The sequence below is a fragment of the Triticum aestivum genome, chromosome 7B, assembly GCF_018294505.1.
Source record: "Triticum aestivum cultivar Chinese Spring chromosome 7B, IWGSC CS RefSeq v2.1, whole genome shotgun sequence".
NCBI classification, from domain to species: Eukaryota; Viridiplantae; Streptophyta; class Magnoliopsida; order Poales; family Poaceae; genus Triticum; species Triticum aestivum.
The window spans coordinates 115,782,021-115,787,507 of NC_057813.1; the positions used below are offsets into that span (position 1 = coordinate 115,782,021).

Below are 5,487 nucleotides of genomic sequence, written 5' to 3' on the forward strand. Positions count from 1 at the left end.
CTTGCGTGTGCGTAGGAATTTTTTTGAAATTACTACGTTTCCCAACAGCACCACCTTCTTCGGGTCGCTCAGGTTCGTCATCGACCGCTATGGCGATCTTCGACTCCGCGTTCCACCGCCCTATCTGGCCGTAGGCATGCTCCCATCGGAGCCCATGTCACCAATACCACCGGCCTCGGGCTTAAAAGGACGACGACCTCGCATCGACAAACCTCGCGGCCGAAGTTCCTATTCCGGCCTTGAGTTCGAAAAGTTGCATCGACCTTACAACAAAAAACTAGCACGCCCTTGTGTCGTATCTGAGCTTTGCTACCCTAGCCTCACTTCCGAAAACAAAATACGGCGATGATACCGCGCCTAGCATCATCTTCATTAAGCAGACGGAGGAAGGCGAGGAGACGGGTGCAAGCCTAAAACCGACCCCAACCAGGATGGTGCTGAACCTTTACAGGCCATCTCCCTGGAGCAGGTTCTCATGAATGCCCCAGGCGGCTCAACGGGCAGCAGATCTTCAGCACCAACCATGACTCCAATCGTCACCAACACCAACGGATCTGCGACAACTCGCGTGGTTCCATCGTCCATGGCCCCCCCAGCCTCTGAGCCACTAAGTATCACTCCATCAGCACCACGTCTTCCACACTAATTTGGCGGAACCCCATCGGTTCCAACATCCTCATTACCGGACTCTCAGGGGTTCATGACTCTCGGGGCTGGGACATTGAGCCTCGCCAGAACAACGATGACACCAACTATCATCAAAGATCATAGACAGGGCGTTGTGGGTGCTGGACACACCCTTACTAGGAAATAACCCCACATATGAACCATGGAGGCCCTCAGGCAGGCCACCATGGTAGCCCAGTTACAACTCCAGAGAAACACAACGGAGGTCGCCACACAACAGGCGCGGTGAGGGAACCAAGACCAACTAACGGAGACGCCGACCTCGACGCCAAACCCGTTTGACCACCAACCCCCTTACAGCCCTTGGGCGCGAGGCGGTCAACGATTTCGATGAAAATGATGATCCCTTGGGAGCGACAGAGATCCACACCCATTCACTAGCGATGACCCCCCCCCCCCCCCCCACACACAAAACCGAAATCATCTGATCCATGCGAAATTTGAAGATTAGTAAACAAACTCGAAATAGTACTCCGTCAGTCTCATAATTTAAGACGTTTTTGACACTAGTGCGGAGGGAGTACATTTCACCCAAAAAGGTGCTCAAGAATGTGAGTACATACATGATACATCAACGATCTGGAGATAGCACATACTAGAACCGGACAACACAACTAACGTGTCATGTCAAGTGTCGACGAGAAAAAAGAAAGAACTACACTAGACGTATCCGCTTGCATTGCTGAGCACCGTCGAAACGTTGGCCGGCGCACGGGCGCAGCCCCTGCTCCACCACGCCGGCGTCGGTGCGGATCTCACCCCGCGCCCCTGCTCCGTCTCTGGCAACGGCCGCCATGGTCCTCTTCACGCGGAGCATCTCCCTGAACGTACCCTCGTCGCCGTGTAGCACCTCAAAGTCGTTCCACCGTTTCCAGAACTCAGGGTAAACCTTGGGATCCGTGAAGGCCGCCGCGTATGCGTACAACGCCCGAGCGCGCGCGACTTCGCCGAGCACGATCTCGAGGTCGGCGAACCCGACGCACATCGCCCTCGCGCCCTCGTCGGGCAGCCCGCCGCCGACGATCGCCTGCTGGTACACGTCCCTCGCCTTCAGAAGGCCGTAGAGCTCGGTAGCCCGCGCGACGTACACCTCGTAGACGCCGAGCCTGTCGCCGGCAGGGACGGCGTTCGCGGCGTCCTCGTACACCTTCATTGCGCGGCTCGCGAGGCCGAGTCCTCCTCGAACCTCGCGTATCTGAGGTACACGGCCTTCTTCCTCTCCGGCGGCGACTGCAGGACGGCCGCCTGGAACAGGTCCCTCACCCTCTCCGGCCTGCTCTTCCCGTGCCGCTGGACGAACCTCGTCAGGTACGCCTCCCATATGGCGTCGGCGTGCGGGTGCTTGAAGGACCTGACGCCCCGCTTGTACACACGGAACGCGTCCTCGAACCGGCTGTGCTGCTCGAGAAGGGACGCGTGGTCCAGCACCAGCAATGGCGTGATGACGCCGAGGTCGTGCATCTTGTCGTAGACGGCACAGGCGGACTCGAGCGACCCGTGTGTTGTCATCAGGTCTAGGTACACGAGCCACAGCTTGAGACACCGATGCAGTTTCGCCCGAACGTCCTCGCCGCCGGCAGCAGCGGCGCGCGTCGTGGCCTCGATCGATGGTGGCGTGGTCGCTTGCCGGATGAGATCAATGGCCCTCTCGGGATCCTGGTGCCTCAGCTCCATATTGGCCCACTCGCAGTAAACCGCGGCGAGGTGCTCCGCCGCCGTGAAGTTTGCCTGCGTGGCTCTGTGGAGGACGTCTCGGGCGCAGTCGACGCTGCCACGGTCCTCGTACATCTTGGCGAGAGCCAGCCAGAGCGTGTGCGGCGGCTTCCCCGTCGCCTTCGCCGGATCGACGGTCCTGACGGCCTCCGCGTAGGTCGCGGCGTGTCTCGCGGGATCCTTGTGGAAGATCTTGGCCCGCTCGTGCCACACCTGGACGTCGTGCGGGTTCTGCCTCAGCAGGACGCTGTTGAGCAGCTCCGGCCGGCGTTCGAGCAGCCGCTCCAGCCTCGCCATCGCCAAGTCTATGCTGTCCCTGTCGGCGAGCCAGCAGTCCTGGACGTCGACGGTGTCCGCTTGGCAGAGCTCGAGCTCCGCGGCGGCCATGGCGTGCTCGAAGTGCAAGTATGCGTCGAACACCATCCGGAAGTCCTTGACGGTGGTCGCCGTGGTCATGGCCTCCTCGAACACGTCCCTAGCCTTGCCGTGGAGGCCTCTCCGCGCGTAGTGGCTGGCCAGGCTTGTCCACAGCACGCCGGCCTCCTCGGGGAACTTCCGGATGCTGCCGCGGAGGATTCCGTCCACCGGCATCCCGGCGACGTTCTCCGGGTGCTGGGCGAGCAGGCCACACAGGTCAGGCAGTAGCTGGCGCTTCGTTGTGCCCTTGACGGACACGAATCCTTCGTCGTCGATGGCCGCGGCGAGGTGTTGGGCGGCGTCCCGCCATCTGCCGGCAGAGACGAGGAAGGCGATGAAATCCTCCGCGTGCACACGGACCGCGGTCGGGGCCGGGCAGTCGGGCAGGGAGGCGAGGCGGAGGTGAAGCGGCCACACGTGGTGGTGCTGCGTGACGGGCAGCGAGCGCAGCGCGCGGTCGAGCACGTGGCGGGCGCGTGTGAGGAGGCGTTGGTGGAGGAGCGAGGAGGCGTACATGTGCCAGACGCGCGGCATCCGGGACATGCCAGCGGCGAGCGCGCGCTCGAAGGCGGCGTCGAGGCCGGCGTGAGCGGCGTGGGTGACGGGCAGCGCGCGCGCGGCGTCGCCGAGCTCCGTGAGGTAGGCGTGCCACAGCTTGTACGACCCGGGGAGGGCGCGCAGCGCCCGCTCGTAGATGGCCGCGCGCTTCGCCGGCGGCGCCGCGCGACGAGCCGACAGGTAGCGCAGCCAGCCGGACAGCCTGAAGGGATCGCGCAGGACGTCCTCCTCGTACGCGACGTCGTCCGCCGAGACCTCGATCTCCATGGCCGCCGCCATGACCGACTCTTTCTTAAGTCGGCGCCTCAACTCAAACTGTGAGCGATCGTGAAGACGTGATGACGTGATGAGCGGGGGCTGCGACCTGCGAGCCCCTCTCCGTATTTCAAAGCTGACACGACCGAACCCGTCACGAAGTGGGTTCTTCTTCTGGAGTCGGCCATGGCCCACGAGATCGCTGCGGCGCGGACCCGGAATCGGTTTATTTTGTTGGGCCAGATATGCAACGCGGCGTAACGCAACAGTGCCCGGCCCCGCGGCTCCAACCACACGACACGGCCCGTATTCAGCGCATGTCCTCTGTATGGGCAGGCCCATGGTCCCTGATTTTTATCCTTTCTCTTTATTTTCCTTCTGGTTTTTCCTTTCTCTTACATTTATATTTTCCCTTTTTTTCTTTTTCTGTTTTTCATGGTCTTTTATTTCCTTTTAATTTTTTAAATTTTCTTTTCTCCTGGTTCGCAGACGCAACAGAAGAGGAGAGATCGATGATGGTACAAGTAGCATACGGCCTCTGGTTAGCGCGGAATGAGGCAAGAGACGGACGCAGAATAGCCGAGCCACGCAATATCATGCAGTCAACCTTCGGTTCGCTTCAGTGCTTGTAGTCGTGGCTAGGTGGTCTATGAATCTGGATGTAATTTTTATTATTTCTGGTGTTCGTTGTACTAACATGATTGAAGATGAATAAATTGAAAATCTTTCCCGCGAAAAAATAATAATCTTGGCTTACGTGAAGGAATGGGATGATGTTCATGCACGTGAGGCAAGAGTGAGCAAACCAAGGTCCATCAGGCTTGAGAGGTACCGAATGATGGATGGACCAAGGCCAACACGGATGGAGCTTTATCTAAACACAGATGCAAAGGAGGAGGGGGAGTAGTGTTACATGATCATGTGGGAGCTTACAAAGCCCCTGGTTGCCATCTCTTCGGTTGGTCTTCTGATCCAGAGAGGGTGGAGATTCATGCATGTACACCAGCTGTTCAAGTTGGAAATTAACACACAGAAGCTTCATCTGGAGCTTGGTAACCTGGGCATGGTGAATATGCTAAACAGATCGGACAAGAACCCTTGTGAAATCGGTGTTGTCTTCGCAACTCATCCTCTCCATCACACCGCTCATAGTGCCACCGTCCACGTTGCACAACATAAACAAGCTCGAGAGAGCCTTTCTTTGGGAAGACAGAGACAAAACGACTGGTGCACAATGCAAGGTGAATTGGGACACGGTGTGCCGGCCAAAGGATCTTGGTGGCCTTGGCATACTTAACACGGAGAAATTTATCGGGCTGTCTGCTTGCATTGGTTGTGGTTTGAATGAAAAGATCCAACCAAGCTTTGGGTGGACAATGGAAAGCCCCGCGACAAGATGGACTCCGCCTTGTTCTATGCCTTCATGTCCATCTTTGTTGGAAATGGAGCAAGGACGCCTTTGTAGCATGCACCATGGGTGAATGGCCGCAAGTCAAGGGACCTCTGATTTACGAGGCGCCCAAGAGGAAAAACTGGAAGGTGAGTGAAGCACTCAACAATGATGCTTGGGGTCTCGAGAATAACGATCTCGGCCTCCTTTTCGCTAAATCAATTGCGTCAGTTTGTCACCCTGTGGACAACGCTTCATGGCTTCCATCTTGAAGTAGTTGTCGAGGATGATATTGTGTGGAAGCACACAACTAGCGGGCAATACACGACCGAGTCGGCATACAAAGTGCAATTCCTTGGCACAATTAAATCCCTATGGAACACATTGTATGGAAGGTAGGCTCCTGCCAAAGTCAAGTTCTTCACTTAGGTGGCTATTCAAAGCAAGGTTTGGACGGAGAATAGATT

General features: G+C 57.7%; 1 pseudogene; it reads right to left on the reverse strand.

Moving 5' to 3' along the window:
- Nucleotides 1-1,151: 1,151 nt before the first annotated feature.
- LOC123160564 (pre-mRNA-splicing factor syf1 homolog) lies at nt 1,152-3,717 on the reverse strand (annotated as a pseudogene).
- Nucleotides 3,718-5,487: the final 1,770 nt, after the last annotated feature.